Source organism: Pinus tabuliformis, chromosome 1_2 (assembly GCF_031772625.1).
Source record: "Pinus tabuliformis cultivar Carrire ecotype Pingquan chromosome 1_2, CPIR1, whole genome shotgun sequence".
Taxonomy (NCBI): Eukaryota; Viridiplantae; Streptophyta; class Pinopsida; order Pinales; family Pinaceae; genus Pinus; species Pinus tabuliformis.
The window spans coordinates 1,106,450,304-1,106,467,530 of NC_142298.1; positions in this window are offsets into that span (position 1 = coordinate 1,106,450,304).

The window sequence follows — 17,227 nt, forward strand, 5'->3', positions numbered from 1 at the left end:
ACAATTTTACAGTCTTTGTAGGAAACCCCAATTTTCCTTGGTACAATTTCTATCACAACCATGCAACTCGGCCTGGACCGTTCAGACTACCCGAACCACCATTCGGACTGCCCACCAGTTCTACCGTTCATCGCAACTCATTCACCATCGCACTATTCAGCACATTGTTCACCATTTCATTGAACGCCTTTGTTCGCCCTCGGTTCGTTTAGCCGAACGGCCTCAACTCATTCAGGCGGATGCCCTCACACACCCTCGCCTGTTCACTCATTCAGGCTGGCACCCTCACACGCCCTCACCCGTTTCTTCATTCAAACCAACCCCACCCATCAAGCTGTTTAGGTGGGTGCTCTCACACACCCTTGCCCGTTCAATAATTCAGAATGGTGCCCTCACCCGAACGCCTTTGCATGAATGCCTTCGAATGACCTCAATTGTTCAATTATTCAGGTCAATGCCCTCACCTAAACACCTTCGAAAAACCTCGCTCGTTCAGTCGTTCAGGTCAACGCCCTCACATGTGCTTGCCCAAATGCCTTCGAATGACCTCAACCATTCAGTCCTTCAGGACGACGCCCTCACATGCCCCTGCCTGAACGCCTTTGAACAACCTCGCCTATTTGGTCGTTCAGACTGATGCCCTCATTCGAACGCTTTTGCACGACCCGTGGTTCTATTTTCTGCATTTGCTACAACTCTGTACCTCAGCCCAAGAGCACCTGTACTTCAACAAATTTCAGTCTTTCCAAGTAGCTCACCCTCCTAGCTCGCATGAACACTTGGAAAAGTTTCTTGATGATTTTTGCCACCATTCGAATGCTTTACTTATATGGTCTTTGGCACATTGGTTTGGGCGTTGACTCACCAAGACGACACACCATTTCATCTAACTCGCCCCTTTGTCACGTCGGCCCATGATTTGGGCACCCATGTGCTGGACCACCCCCACATATAACTCACCAATACTCCCAACACTTAGTCATTTTCAAGATGAATTTTTCATTTCACGTTGGCTCTCCTCCGTTTGGTCAGCTCATCGTACTGTGCGGGCGTGTCCCAACTCATCGGTTACCTCCCAGCTTGTCGCTCACCCATCGTGCACCCTTTGATCGTTTCCTCCATCATTTAGCCCAACTCGTCGCACCATGTGGGCACACCCAACTTGCTGATTTCCCCAGCTCGTCGCCTGCTCATCTGTTATGCACCTTTTTCCAAACAATCCACAACTCGTGGGCCTTACATACTACCCCACTCTAAATGGTTCTCATCCTCGACAACACCATCACATGACATTGCAAAGTGTCACTAGCTCCAACATCAAAATGCTCATGCTACATGCCTTTGCCCTGCCATCACATAAACCATAAAGGCTTATGTCTCCATCTAATCCATGATCATCAACCACCTTCGTCGCAGTCGTCACATGCTGTTCCACCATGGAAGGTTGGCCCCTCCAACTGAACCTACATGCTCACTACAACATATCATGTCAACTCCATCATGTATCGTCATGGTGTGAACTAATACCATGATACTCTGACACAATGCTAACACGCTCAAACCATGAGAATGCACATCCTCGTGCCATCATCAATCATTTATCCTAGCCTCCTGTCATAATATCAACTCAACCAAGAATCCATCTCCACCTCCATCAAAATGTAAGCCATGCCCAGGCCCATGAAGTAACCCCCATCCCATCTATAACATGCTATCCATGATGTTGGTGTCAATGTGTTGCAAGTCAATCGGTCTCATCTATCCCAACGTCATCATCCACATATGTGTAAAATCCATCTCCTTAAAATGAAGAGATCCTCTAATCAAATTTTCTCTCGATCTGCCACATCCAGGTCCATGAAGGAACCTCCATTATATTTGTAATGTGCTATCCCTCAAGTCTGCCAAAGAAACATGTATACACCTATCTCATCATCCATGTGTTACCCCTGGTCAAAAATCAATCTCGGCTCACCCCATGTATCAAAAGTGGTCAAGTCTCATCTCAACCCATGCCTAAGTGTTGCCACCAAGGCATCATATCACTCCAACTCCATCATTCCAAAGTGTCTCATATCGATCCTCCACTTCAAGTCACTCTCTCAATCACAACCATAAATGTACTCAAAAGTATGCACCCCATATTGCATCAAAGTCCCTGACCTCAGCTCCTCAATGCATCAAATCCTCCAAGTCCAGCATAATATCAAGTCCCGAAAGTCACAACCTCATCTCATCATGAGCTCCATGAGTCATCTCCAACAAACACCCTAGTAAGCATACATGTCTCGGCCTAAAGGTCCCTATAGGATGCCTAAGATCTCCATGTAGTAGGGATGCTCCATAGTCTACTCACAAGTCCAACCAGGTCCATGGCCTTGTTATACAAGGGTGCACAACATCCCCATCGTCTCATAAATAAAACATCTCCATGTCACATCAGCAAATCCTCCTGCACAACATCCCTACCTTGGCACTCCTCATTGGATGCCCATAAGTGACACCTCTACATGTGCTCCTGCATAATGTCCCTGCATAAGACTACCATGCTCCATGTCTCCAACTCAATGTCCATGACTCAAGTTGCCCATGTTGTCCAACTAAGTAGACCCATCACAACAATCAGTCATCCTCATCCAAGTCTTCAATCTGGTCTAGTGAACTTGATCACCCAAACCATATAAATATATCATCACATGAGTCTCTTCCACCATGGCTCCCCCACTAAAGGTTCCACCAAGACTTCCTCTTGGTCTCGGCCATGAGAAGTCCACCCAAATGTGAACAAACTCAAGTGTGTACCCTTCTCCAATCTGTCCATGAGTCATGGTGGGCACTTAGCTAATTTCTCCATATGGCTAAAGCATGACCCATTCCTCCACAATGATCATCAAGTTCCTCCCTTGTCACGGGCATTTGCACCTTTTGCCATAAGGTCACAAACAACCCCAACAAGCTCTGCAACATTCAATGGACGTTGCCTCTGCATACAAGGTATCACTGTAGAAATCCATGGTAAGACTCTCCATCTTATCAGCAAATTGAATTTTCCCTCTCCTGTATATGGCCCATCTACCAGAAGCTCTAATGAAACACAAGTATAAGTAGTACTTACTTCATCATGAGGCTCCTCCATGTGAGTACCCTCATCCACCAATGTCTACAAACTACGCGATCCTACTCCAACTTGAACGATATCATGTTCATCCTCGATCAATGTCATATTTGCAACATCCTCGAACATCACAGCTTCCTCTTCTTCATCATCGCAAACTGCAACTACACCCTGCTCCATTGCCCAACCAAATCAAAGAAGTTCATCTTCAACATTCCTTTCCAAGACTTAAAGCTCATCTCGAATCCATGGGTTCTCTTCTTTCATCCGCTTCAACCTGTATAAGGTCAACAAGAGCCTCCCTTGGCATTCTTACAAACCTGCCATGTCTTGTTGTTCATCTTGGCCCAAGCACGAAGCTTCACCTCTCCTAAACTTATCACGAAGTGTAACTCTTCAATCTACAATTCTGAGTCATCAAATCCCACAAATTCTGGAGCTATGATATCGCCTTTCATGCCCCTACCCTGGCAATACTCTTCCAACTACACGATGGAGGGTGCAACACCACCACCTACTTTCTTTTTAACAATACTTATAAGTGTGGACTACGCCTACTTTCTATACCTAGTTTATTTTTCAACTTTCCTAAGTATAACATTCACATACACAGTAGAAACATTCAATTAATCATCTTCATCGTTATTACCATTTACACATATGTAGATCAGATATTTTAATGGAAAGGGCAACTCCCTTGTAACAGCCTTGAAATAGCAACACATAATTAATTAGATTAATCAAGCAATTTATAATCCATAAGCACTTTATCAACTAGTTAACATTAAATTACAAAAATATGAGTGAAGAGAGACAACTTACCTGTGGAACACTAGTTGAATTCTAGTTGAATTTTGTTACCTGCAAGAAAGTCTTGGGGATGACTCCCCACCCAACCGTAGGTTCAATTGCACAAAATCTTGCTACAATTGGCCACCCCCGAGCCCTCAATCAACGTACTACTACCAGGGTATCCTTTGTCTCATAACACTATTCTCCCAAGAGAATGGATGGTGGAATCATGGAATGATGGAATGCCTCTCATCTTCCTCGCCATCTATTAAATAGAGCAAAAATTGGAAGGTAAACCACATTCACATACTCCATGTGTCCACATGCAAATTTATTGCTTTCTTGTTTTATTTCTATTTATTTAGAGCTTTAGTATTGTTATTTATTATTTTATTATTATTTATTATTTATTTATTGTTTATTATTTATTTTCTTGTATTTTAATATTATGTTATATTATTTATTATTTATTATATTATATTATTTATTATTTTTATTATTATTTATTATTAAGAGACATCACATACTTCCCCACTTTAAGGAACTTCGTCTCAAAGCTAAGTTGAATTATTTAACATTTTATTTTTTTATTTATTACTTCATGTTTGCCCTACACCCTCTACTGAACTAGTATAACCAGCAAGCACCGAAAGTCTTCACAACACCCTGGAAATCTCAAGCAATCTTTGTCCTTTTTCCCCCTTTTGGAACCAGGCATAAGCCTCCCCAGTCTATATCCTAGTCCAAGGCTAGCCCCAAGGCTCGTGCTTGACTCAGACCTCATCTGCCCGAAGGAAAGCATCCAGTATGGTACTCAATGACTCGAGGCATCTTGCAAGGCTAGCCCACTCCCTCCACAACTACTAAGGCACATAGCCCCAGGCATCGAAGTCCTTACAACCCGTCCAGACTTCGGCATCCAAATCCAATCACAGGCACCTAGCCTAGAACATCAGGCACTTGGCCTCCTTAAGATGGTCCCATAGCCCTTCAAGAGCTATCCATCAAGAGCTACACAAGACAAAGGAACAACTGGCATATGTAGTGTTGATTGAGTTTGTCCCCAGCCCATATGGTGTTACTTATTCTCCCTCGTGTGTATGGGCTTGCACGAGATCATCAAATAAACTGGCTCTCTCGGCCCATTTGTGGAGTCTTGTCAATCATCACACCTCAACATGAAACCAATGCATTAGCTATACCATCATAGTATCGTAGAAAATAATGCACATGCCAAGTCTTGCATGTGATCATGTAACATTCATCATTGTTAATTGGAATATTATGAATAATAACGAACTACATGCTCATGCACATCATAAATTTATACGCAACTATCACATGCTTCACCTCTTGAAATACTATCATAAGTTATAACATCAACATATTTGCATCAAAGACATATCATGACTTCACATAATAAATGAACCATATTTCAATAAACCTCATAATATAGCATCATAATTCCTATGCCACTTTATGCATATCATGTCCATCATTAGTATTCAACATTAAATACCTATCATCACATAGTAAATGTATATGTCAATATACCTTGACATAACATCATAATGCCTATGCATATCATCATCATCATCAGGATAGAACAACACTATTGTAACAACTATATAGATATGAACCACATGTGCATGATCACCCTCATACCATCATATCATGAAACATCAGCAATATGAGAAACATCTCAATACTTATCAAATATAGAATAATACTCTTATCACAAGTCATCAGAAAAATCAATTTCATTTACTTTTACAAACATTCAACTATGAACTAAGATTATTCAACATCCATCTAGGATCTATGTTATCTCATCAGTGTTATTAGTGTTATGATTTCATCAAGTTACCAACTACCCTTCAATAAGAAATTCAAATTTCCAATTTACATCATTCTTAGTGGATGCAATCTACTCCATATGAATAAACTTGGAAAGTTTCTCATCACTTGGTTCTTATATATCAGATGTTGATTTTCCATCTGAAATCACTTCAATACCATCTCACCATTCAACTACTTAAGCTTTTAAATTTTTCTATCTGAAATATAAGTTTGCCCGATAATAACAATATTTCACAAAATATGCAATTTTACAGTCTTTGGAGGAAACCCCAAGTTTCCTTGGTACAATTTCTGTCACAATCGTGCAACCCAGCTTGCACCGTTCGGACTGCCTGAACCACTGTTCGGAGTGCCCACCGGTTCTACCATCCATCACAACTCGTTCACTATCCCGCTATTTAGCACATCATTCACCATTTCATCGTACGCCTTCGTTCGCCCTCGGCTCATTCAGCAAAATGCCCTCAACTCGTTCAGGTGGATGCCCTCTCTTGTTCAATCTTTAAGGCCACTGCCCACACCCTTTTCGTTGTTCAGGCCGGTGCCCTAACCCTTTTCGTCATTGAGACTAACCTTGCCCATTCAGTTATTCAGGACAGCGCCCTCGCATGCCCTCGTACATTCAGTCATTCAAACTGGCGCCCTTACATGCCCTCGCCCGAACACCGTTGAGCGACCTTACTCGAACGCGTTCGAACAACCTTGCCCATTCAGTCGTTCAAGTCGACACCCTTGCTCAAATGCCTGTGAACAACCTCGCCCGTTCAGTCGTTCAGGCCGATGTCGTGGCCCAAACGTCTTCGAACAACCTCGCCCATTTCAACGTTCAGGTCAACGCCCTCGTCCGAACACCTTGGCATGACCTGTAATTCTATTTTCTGCATTTGTTGCGGCTCCGTGCTTCGGCCCAACAATCCACTTGCACTTCGCCAAATTTTATTCTTCCCAAGTAGCTCGCCCTCCTAGTTCGCATGAACACTTGGAAACTTTGCTTGATTATTTTTGCCACCATTCCAACACTTTTCTTATATGGTGGTTGGCCCATTGCTTGGGAAGTCAACTCACCAAGCTGGCCCACCATTTCATCCAACTCGCCCCTCCATCACCCCATGGTGTGGGCACCCATGTGCAGGACTGCCCCCACATATAACTCGCCAATACTCCTGACACTTGGTCATTTTTCAAGATGAATTTCGTGTCGCACGTTGGCTCATCTCCTCCATTCGGTCAACTCGTCGCACCGTGCGGGCGCGCCCCAACTTGCCGGTTACCTCCCAGCTTGTCACTCGCCCATCGTGCACACTTCGCTCGTTTCCTCCGTCATTCAACCGAACTTGTCGCACCGTGCAGGCACACCCAACTCGTCAGTTGCCCCAGCCTGTCGCCAACTCGCCCGTCATGCACTTTTGCCAAAAGATCCGCAACTCATGGGCCTTACACCAAGGGAGGTGGACAGGTTCAATTTTGAAAGCTGATTCTAATAATGATAATGAATTTAATGAAAGATCTCTCTAAAAAGAATAAAGTATTAGGTAAAAGCTTACTATCATAGTTGTCTAGTTAATTCAAGCGTTGGAATCCAAAAGTTCCATGATTTTATTTAGGATTTGAGAAGCGGAATTAGGAAGTTCTGCTCATGAGATACAACTTTACTAAGGTTATCACGGATCTTGATGGGAAGTTATTACTTAATTATGTTTCACGTTATTGAGTCTGTAGTTGAATTTAGTATTTCTTTCTACAACTTAAGCATTAAGAAGGTGTTAAGAGTTAATTCCTACATTAATGATATAACGAGATCATAAGACTTTGTCTTGTATAGGGATAGTTGAGCTATTTTTTCTAAATATTGGATGAGATGAATATATATCACAATATAATTGGACCAGTTTCTATATTCTCTGTATTGTATAATTTGACTATATATTCTATTTACTTCCTATTAATAGTTCAACTCAGAATATCATTAATCATATACATATCGTGAACCACAACATTCAAACTTTCTTCTAATAGGAATAGATGTGCTGTGTTTTTCTTCCGGGGTTTCCTTCAAGTTCCTGCATTGCTCCTCTGCTGAGAATCTCCATGGTTCACCATACAAGAGGGGTACTTCCCCTCCTATAGGAATGTAGTCTTGGGAGGCAACACTGCTAAAGTTACTGCTGGTGCGACACCTAGTCAATTCCCACACAATTCAAAGAGTCAAGCCAAGGATCTAGACCAAGGAGACAAAGACAAAACCCCAATGGTAGATTTTCTTAACACTAATTACAAAGAGTAAACGCATGCCATGTACGTCGGTATCCTTCCTCGCAGCTTGTCGGCTATCAACCGTTACGTTCCTGGATTGACGCAGTATTATGAAGGAGAATTTTGAGATGCTCTTATATAAATCGAATTGGAAGGAGTACAAGAGAATCTAAACTTTATGTCACAAAAAAGGAAAACGATAAGGAGCGGGCATATTACCATTTTTATAAGTACGCTCGAATCAAGTATAATGTAGGAAGGCCCTGGCCAGCCCTCTACTTAGCCACCGTCTTACTTTCAGTTCGGAAAAACGCCAGTCACCACGTGAAGCAAATGTCAATTCCGCCTCAAATATTCGAAATATCCAATAATTTATTGAAGTTTCTTTGTTGAACAATTTTCTGTTAGTCTTCGTCAACGAAGTCAGTCAACAGTCAAGGATTTCTCGAGTCAAGGAAAGTAAGGGCATGGTAATCATTCATGGCTTTAACTGTGCTGGAATCTGGCACACAAGAAAGCAATCACAATAATTGCCGCCATATGTTCGGGTTTTGGGTTGCCCAACAGTGGGTTGTACGATTTTATTGTGTTCGTGTGGCCATCCCGTCTTTACAAGAATCAATCCTATTCCATTATGGTTGGTTGATATTTATTAAATAAGTCCTCCATGGCATGACTGGAATCTATATTTCGTGGACTGGACCCGAGAGCTAGCGTAAAAATAGGATGGCGATGTCTAAACATCTCACCAGTCGTGCTCTCCTCTATTGCCGTCTCCCTGTAGTCTTTTGTATTCTCTTCTCTTCTTCAGAGTGTCATATTGTCCGTGGATAATACGTTATTTTTTCCGCTACTGTTTTTCTTATAATCACGTTCGGTACAATAGAGCGGTTTCCTTAAGTAAATTAATCGAAAGATAAAGAGCTGTGCAATGATTATCCTAATGTTGCTTGCAGTACCGTCAGGTGAGACTCCTCAGATTATCGGCTTCAAGTCATTCCCTCTCAATAACGGTTCTCAGGTTAATGCCACACCTCCAAGTAATTATCCATTAGGAGTGAGTTGTGGAGCTCATAGAATAGGTTGGCAGAACAGCAGACCTTGAAGAGCATTATGGTTCAGAGAGTCACTTGAATCCGAATTTATCTGCAAAGTCGCAGGCTTCACATCAGCGTTCTGGTGAAGTTGTGCAGGCAATACTTTTTTCTCAAAAATGTAAAGTGGTTCAACATGAATTGGAGAAAACCATTCCGCCCTTTCAACCGTTAGGCCACAGCCCTGCTATTGGTCACAATACAATACATGGGTTGCGGCACTGAATGGCATAGTCCGGCGAAGGCAGTGAATGTCACTAAAATTTTATAATAAGACGTTGTATTGCTCCTGAAAAATGCATAATATGGCTAGCTTATATTGTCCCCCCTATTATATAAAGTATTCTGCAGTTATAGCGTCCCCTACTATACATTAATGCATGTATTAGATTTTGTGTGTGTTTGTTATAGATAGTTTGAGATATTTTCTCAGCTTCGGTTCCTATTATAAAAAAAGTTGGAATATTATTATTGTATTTGCACCAATTTTAATATATAAATGTGAAGTGTTTTCTGTGTCTACTGGATTTCGCTGTATATTATGTTTACTTTGTTGATATATTGTGGATCATGAAAATCAGTCAAAAACAGGTGTTGTCATACAAAAACCACTTCCTTTTATTCTTTTCAAGCTCAGTGCAATATTGAAAAATCCTTCGGTCCTTCCAAGAGAGCATTCTGAAATTGAGTGACAGCCTGGATTTCAAGTTAAGGATGAGGTGATTGATTTGAATTTTATGTTCTTTTGTGTTAATATGGAGTTGATAATTACCTGAAATTTTAATGGTCTCAATTTCCATAATGAGAAGGTAAAAATACAAATGTAATTGATAAATAAGAATTTACAGGGTATAGTAAAAGGTACAGAAGCAACATTTACATATACCAAACAATAATTAAGTGGGAAAGGTAAGTGTTTGAGTTTGCAGGATTTCATAGTTAGAATTGATGTGGTCAGTTATGATTAAAATGACCAACATTTAGGTGGATGCTTCACCCATATGTGTTCCGTCATCATGGGTTCATCATGGGTTCTTTTCCACGATGATACATACTTTTTCTGGAGAAAAACAATGAGAAAGCTAATTTTCTAATTGGATTTGCTCTTTGTTAATCTTATTTGATTTAATTAAAATCATGTGAATGAATGGCAACAAAAATATACCAAAATATGTAATGAGACATCCATATTTATTCATATAATGATCTAATATCTTTGGAAATACAATTAGAAGAAATTAGTTAATGTCAAAGATGCAAAAACACTTTTCGAATAAATGATCTAATATCTTCGAAAATACAATTGGAGGAAATTAGTTAAGGTCAAAGATGCAAAAACACTTTTATTACATATTCTATGTTCAATTTATAACAATGACTCTTTACCTTAATTCAAATGTCCTCATGATTAGCACATTTCTTACAAGAGAAGAAAAAGAATGTAAGACACATATATAAGATGCTTCTGAAATGGAAATTGCACTATATTCCAAGAGAGAAAAACCAAGCTTGATTCTATTCCATGAAATTTGGATTTACACCATTGCATTGGAAAGGCAATGTGAGTGTTGCGAAAGCAGTGCAAGTGATATTTAAAAAGACAAACTAAAAAATTCCATAAATATAGCTATTTATGCAAACCAACAATTCTGATAACGATAGTGAAATCAATGGAAGTTCTTTTTGACTTTTTTATACCAGTAGAAGATCAGGTAAAAGCTCACAATGATAGCTCACAGCTGTGTACTTAGTTGAGGAACTGGTTTACTGAATGTCCATGACTTTTCATGATTTCGTTTGGGAGTTGAGTAGCGGAATTAAACAACTATACTCATGAGATACAGCTTCAGTATATTTATCAGTAAACTTGATCTTTTCCTTAATCTCTTTGCAAGTTCCTGCTCTCTCCTAAAGAAGTATGAAGACTCTCTAACTGGTGCACTCTTCTCCTCTCACCAAGATGATGGATTGTTTAGAAGAAATATGGCCAAAATGCTAGTGTTTTTACTTTTTTTGGCTTCAACAATGAAATGTTAGTTTGTTATGATAGAAATTTGGACATCATAACATTGCCTCATATTTTGGTTCTCCCATGGCCTATTTATATAGAAATTTTGAATCCATCTTCCCTCTCTTAGTTCAGGAATAAAAATGACTCATGAGTAGGACAAGATGATTCCATTGAGGGTTGCATATCTTCATGGTGACTTGAATTCGGCTGTCCTAGATTGAGATCCTATCAGGGAATCACCTCCAAGCGTGTGAAGTGGTCTCGAGTTCACTAAGACAACCATTTTATCGATTGCATAACCATAAAATAAAATTCCACGTGTTGCGTTGCTATCAAAGAAACATTTGCATAGTCTTCAATTTTTAAACTCTATAAACTTTGGACCTTAGGCAAAATTATATTTTTTAAACTTCATAATGTCTTCAGCTATAAAACCTTCAGTTGTGTATTTTGTTGGACAACTTTTAGCGTCTTCTCGATTGTACAAACATGTGTACGATTTTCTAGTGTTAATATTTCCCCCATAATTTATGACATGAACAAACATATAGTCAAAATATATAATGTTTTCTATTTTGCTAGAGAATCTAATCAACATTTTGAGAGCGAGGATAGCTTGTTATGGAGATGAGTTGGGAAACCACTTGACTTAGTAGAAAGGATAACAATGTTATGAAGAAAACCTAAAGTTTAAAAAGGTGTCTATATGAGGCAGACATGTCCCATGCTCATTATGGTGACTAGTGACAAATTATTACAATCGAACAAGAAATAGTTTTGTCCAACCAACATTGTGGTGGTTTCCATGCTGATGGTTGATGATGATAATCGTTGACACCCCTCAAGGGAATTTCTTTGACAATAGAGTTAACTTGGCTCCCCCATGCATAAGAAAGGAGGTGAAGTATTGATAATTGAGGTGTTGAGGTATGCATAAGTGTTTTAAAATTTTGGTACCTCTTCCATATCATGATGTAAAAGCTATTGAAAGAGGTGGTTTGCGATGTGGGGCTCTTAGACTAAATGATAAAAATGAAACAATCATGAATTACAGTGCCACCATGATATGAAAACTTGTGTTGTTGTTTAATGTCAAGCAGATGAATGACATTAGTGGGCAATAGTAATTCCCATTGTGCCACTCAAGGAAATCCCTTCAAGGGGGAGTATCTAGGGTACTACCTCGATCCTAAAATATGAGTGTTGTAGTCGACAGGAAAGAGGCGTCGACTACTCGACATGATGGGTCGAGGAATCAATATAAGGTGCAAATAGATTTAAATGGTGTGGGTTAGACAAGGCATGATATTGAGGACTAACGATATGAATGGATATGCACAACTAGCTTGATGTCAGATTTATTATGCAAATGATGGGAGTCAAAACACTTTTGTTGATACGGATGGCCATGTAGTCAGTAGAATTTCTAGGGCGTGTGTAAGTATGTTTTGGCAGGTGCAAAAAGGGTAAATGAATGTGGGTGATGTGTGAGCTCTGAGCAATAGGGACTAGAAACTATCTCTACGTAAAAAGACATCGAAATATGAGTGGGAATATTTTTCCTAAAATCTTTGTACACTTCCTAAAAGAATATGAAAGTGGTTTTGGTGTACATACACGGAGACAGGAGCCCTAAGGGAATGGTGACCTGTATTGAGGTGTGGTGCTTTTTTTGAGGGTGGGGAACCCATTTGTTGGTCTTTGTGTTCGGTTGGTGGGGTCGATGAAGTGACATAGATGGTCTACTGTAAGATGGGTGAAGGGTAAGCCAAATGTAAGATGAATTGGTGCGTCTCTCTTGATTCGCCGCAACATGTAAAGGGTGGCCCGGTAATGGGGTTGGTAAGAAATGAGTGAAGAATAATGAGGTTGATCTTCAAGGCATGCAATTTGAAGTGGTTATGAGGTCTGATATATGGTCATGGATCCCCAACGTATTTTTGGTCTATATCATGAAGTGATCCGTGAGTGGGGAGGCCTAATCGACTGATGTGGATGTTTACCATATGAAAGGGGCGACGATGGTAAAAATTTTAATAAAATAATTGTATTCATGAATTCCACTCTAGAAAAAACTCAATTTCAGAAGAGGAAATCATCTCAAAGTTTGGATGCAAGAGATCTTGTTGATTTAAAATAAGTTATTTTATACAAAATTTTAGGACGAAACATTATGGGTGGTGATTGTTAGGGAATTTTATGGAAATTTTAGTGCATAATTTTAGGAAACTAATTATAGATTTGAATTCCTATTGGAAAAACACCTAATTTACAAAAAAAGAAAAACATTTGAATCAATGTTCGGACGGAGGATATGTCATAGATTTAAAATCAATATTTTTCATAATATTTCTGTAATCACTGGAAAGTTCACAACATAAATCTAAGTTAACACTGTTCCCAAATTGTGATGCTAGATATACAGTAATCATCGAGCGGCCATTCCATTTCTAAAAATGGGTTACAATAAGAATTTTGAGTTATCTTGGCTGAGTTGTGATCATTTCAAATTCTTTGCTCAAAGTAAGAGATATATTTTTAAAACCCTCACTCTATTTTACGGTTTATAGAAAGATGTTTTTTAAAGGAAAGGATGGTGGTCCTACTATTGAAGAATACATAAAAGATCAAAAGTCAAAAAACACAGTGTGGGCAACATCCCTATGAAGTTATTTCATAGTTGAGGCCAAAATATGGTGGAAATCACTTAAGCATGACAATATGTAGGAGTTTCCAATGATGAATTCGAAAAATTCATTTTGGACAAGTTGTCTCATTCTAGTAAAAAAGGCAATAAGAGTCATAAGTGCTTATTTCCTGATATCTCAATACTCTAGGTTAATGGATGTATTCACGACGAGAAGGTCATTGTTTATATAACCCCTAGTTGTAAGCATATTCTTATCAATATCAATTGGCCAAAATATTATGACTTTCTCCACAACATATTGAAATCACATATTTTGATGGTGCGCATACTCAAATATTTAAGAACTTGAAGGTTACAATGGATAAGTATGTGTTGAATTAATATTTTCATGCTTGAGATATGGATGGGTAGGATGTTTTTTTGTGATATCCTTGGATGGATGCATTTGGTACAGTCAATGTTAATGTGCAAAAGAAATTTTTGAAGCTATGCTACAAAAAGAAGAAAATTACATTGCAGGATATTTCCATGGGTAAACAAGTAGAGGCTCAAAAGGTTCAAGCATAAACCTCTATAAGCAGTGACACATGAGATGATCATTCTTTGGTGGAAGCAATAATAGAAGACAAGCCAATAAAGAAACAAAAACCAGTAGCCCAAAATGAACTAGACACCACTGAAGCATCGTCGACTAGGGAATTGAAGAAGGAAACAGTTAGTAAGGCTTCAGCTTATCACCACATACACCACCCAACAAGACATCAATTACCAAGAAACAAATGAGGTTGAAGGATGAAGGCACTTGGAGGACACATGAGGAAGAATTGTTACCCAACCACAACACATCTACACATGGGAACCATAAGAACCAAATTCCATCTCAAGCAAGGGAGCATCTATTAACCTTTCTTTTGAATGGATGGATGCATGTGCATGGTACTAGTGGAATACTCTTTTGAGTAGGTCTTATTATTTGTTTTTTTCTCATGTTTGAGAGATGAAACATGCTTTACGGGGAGTGGAATGTAATATACGTGGGGGTGGATAATATGGGGTACATAAGGGGTACCCAAGGGAATAATGTGATGTAAAAATGGTACCACAAGTAGCTAGTTTAGTTAATAAATCTCGTAAATGGTTACCCCCATTAATGTTGTTTTTGGGTTTTTGACCCTCATTATAAAATGGGACTAGAATTATTTAGTTCAGTGAATGATGATGAATAAATATGTCATAGCCAATAAATCAAGCGGTAAAGTGACATTATGGAAGTGGCCACAAGTTAGGGTTTTTTTAGAGCTTAGGATCTTTGAGAAGTATATATAGGTAAATATAGGAAGGGAATGGATGTGAGTGTTGTTTTGTATTCACAAACACATAGATTTTGGAGTGTTCTCCTTCCTTAAGGAGTGATAATATAGAGTTAGTACCTCAAGGGTTTTAAATTAATAAAGATGTATTTTGATTGTTATTCTTGGATTTCTCGAAGAGTTTTCTCATTAGAGATTCTAATTTATTTGTACAATTACGACAGTAAGTGTACCCATGGGATTAAAACCATACTAAAATTCTAGGCGAGGCCATGTAATGTCTTACCTCACTAGGTCTATGTAGCAATTACATGGAACTAACTGGGATGAGGGAAAATTGAACCAATTTGAGTTGTAAAGACCTAAGTATTCAACTGGGAATCTTTAGGCATATAGATGGTCGATTCATTAGTGGCCTGAGAAAGTGGATTTCTAGAATATCCATGGGTAAGTGGTTATACTCATTGTCAGCTAAATGGAGAGGAGGGGCATGAGGATCACATCATAAAATGGATTCTATAGTTCCCTTTGAGCTTGAGGATTTTTGTAAGTATGTGTACACATGCTAATACGAATGGGGAGGAGGAGCGCCGCAAGATCCTGCTCAAAGAAATATGTTGGACTATTTCTAGGACCAGAGGATTCAAGTAAGTAGTTGTATTGATGTTCATATAAAGGAGGGAGAGAAATATGGCCTCGCACTCTATTTGGCTTGGTTGGAATGTGGCTTTCTAAACACTTGGATGGTGTAGGGTTTGTATCCAATAAAGATTCAAACATTGGAGTAGAGTACTTGCCCTCGCCAGGTTATTCCTTGGTGTTGAAAAAAGGTTTCACTTTCTTCAAAAGAAAGAAAAGAAATAATAAAAACAAAAAACCAAAACAACTTCTACACTACCTACAAAGTTAAATAAAAAACTAACAAACTCATAACATGTAAAATATTTCAATCCTTTCAATCAATAGTGTTCCAAACCCTAAAAAAACAACGTTCATCTCAATATAAAACAATGCAATATTCATCATGAAAATTCTATATCTAATTTATACATTAGGGAGATTTTTTCAATCATTCATCTCTCTCTATATATATTCTCATAAAAACATAATAATACAACGACTAAATTCCAACGAATTACCCCACATGCTACGCGTTAATATTATTATATATTTTTATTCGTTGTGAACATTTTGATGTACATACATGGAGACGGGTGCCCTAAGGGAATGGTGACCTCTATTGAGGTGTGGTGCTTTTGTTGAGGGTGGGGAGCTTATTTGTTGGTCTTCGTGTTGGGCTGGTGAGGTCGATGAAGTGACATAGATGGTCAATTGTATTATGGGTGAAGGGTAAGCCAAATGTAAGATGCATTGGTGCATCTGTCTTGATTCGCCGCAACATGTAAAGGGTGGCCCAGTAATGGGGTTGGTAAGAAATGAGTGAAGAATAATGAGGTTGATCATCAAGGCATGCAATTTGAAGTGGTTATGAGGTCTGGATATATGGTCATGGATCCCCATCATATGTGGGTGTCTATATCATGAGGTGATCCATGAGTGGGGAGGTTCTATTGATTGATGTGGATGTTTACCATATGAAAGGGGTGACGATGGTAAACATTTTAATAAAATAATTGTATTCATGAATTCCACTCTAGAAAAGACTCAATTTCAAAGGAGGAAATCATCTCAGAGTTTGGTTGCAAGAGATCTTGCTGATTTAAAATAAGTTATTTTATACAAAATTTTTGGACGAAACATTATGGGTGGTGATTGTTAGGGAATTTTATGGAAATTTTAGTGCATAATTTTAGGAAGCTAATTATAGATTTGAATTCCTATTGGAAAAACACCTAATTTATAGAAAATAAAAAAAACATTTAAATCAAAGTCTGGATGGAGGATATCTCACAGATTTAAAATCAATATTTTTCATAATATTTCTGTGATCATTGGAAAGTTCGCAACATAAGTCTGAGTTAACGTTGTGCCCAAATTGTGATGTTATATATATGGCAATCATCGAGTGGCCATGCCATTTCTAAAAATGTGTTACAATAAGAATTTTGAGTTATCTTGGCTGAGTTGTGATCATTTCAAATTCTTCGCCCAAAGTAAGAGATTTATTTTTAAGGCCCTCAT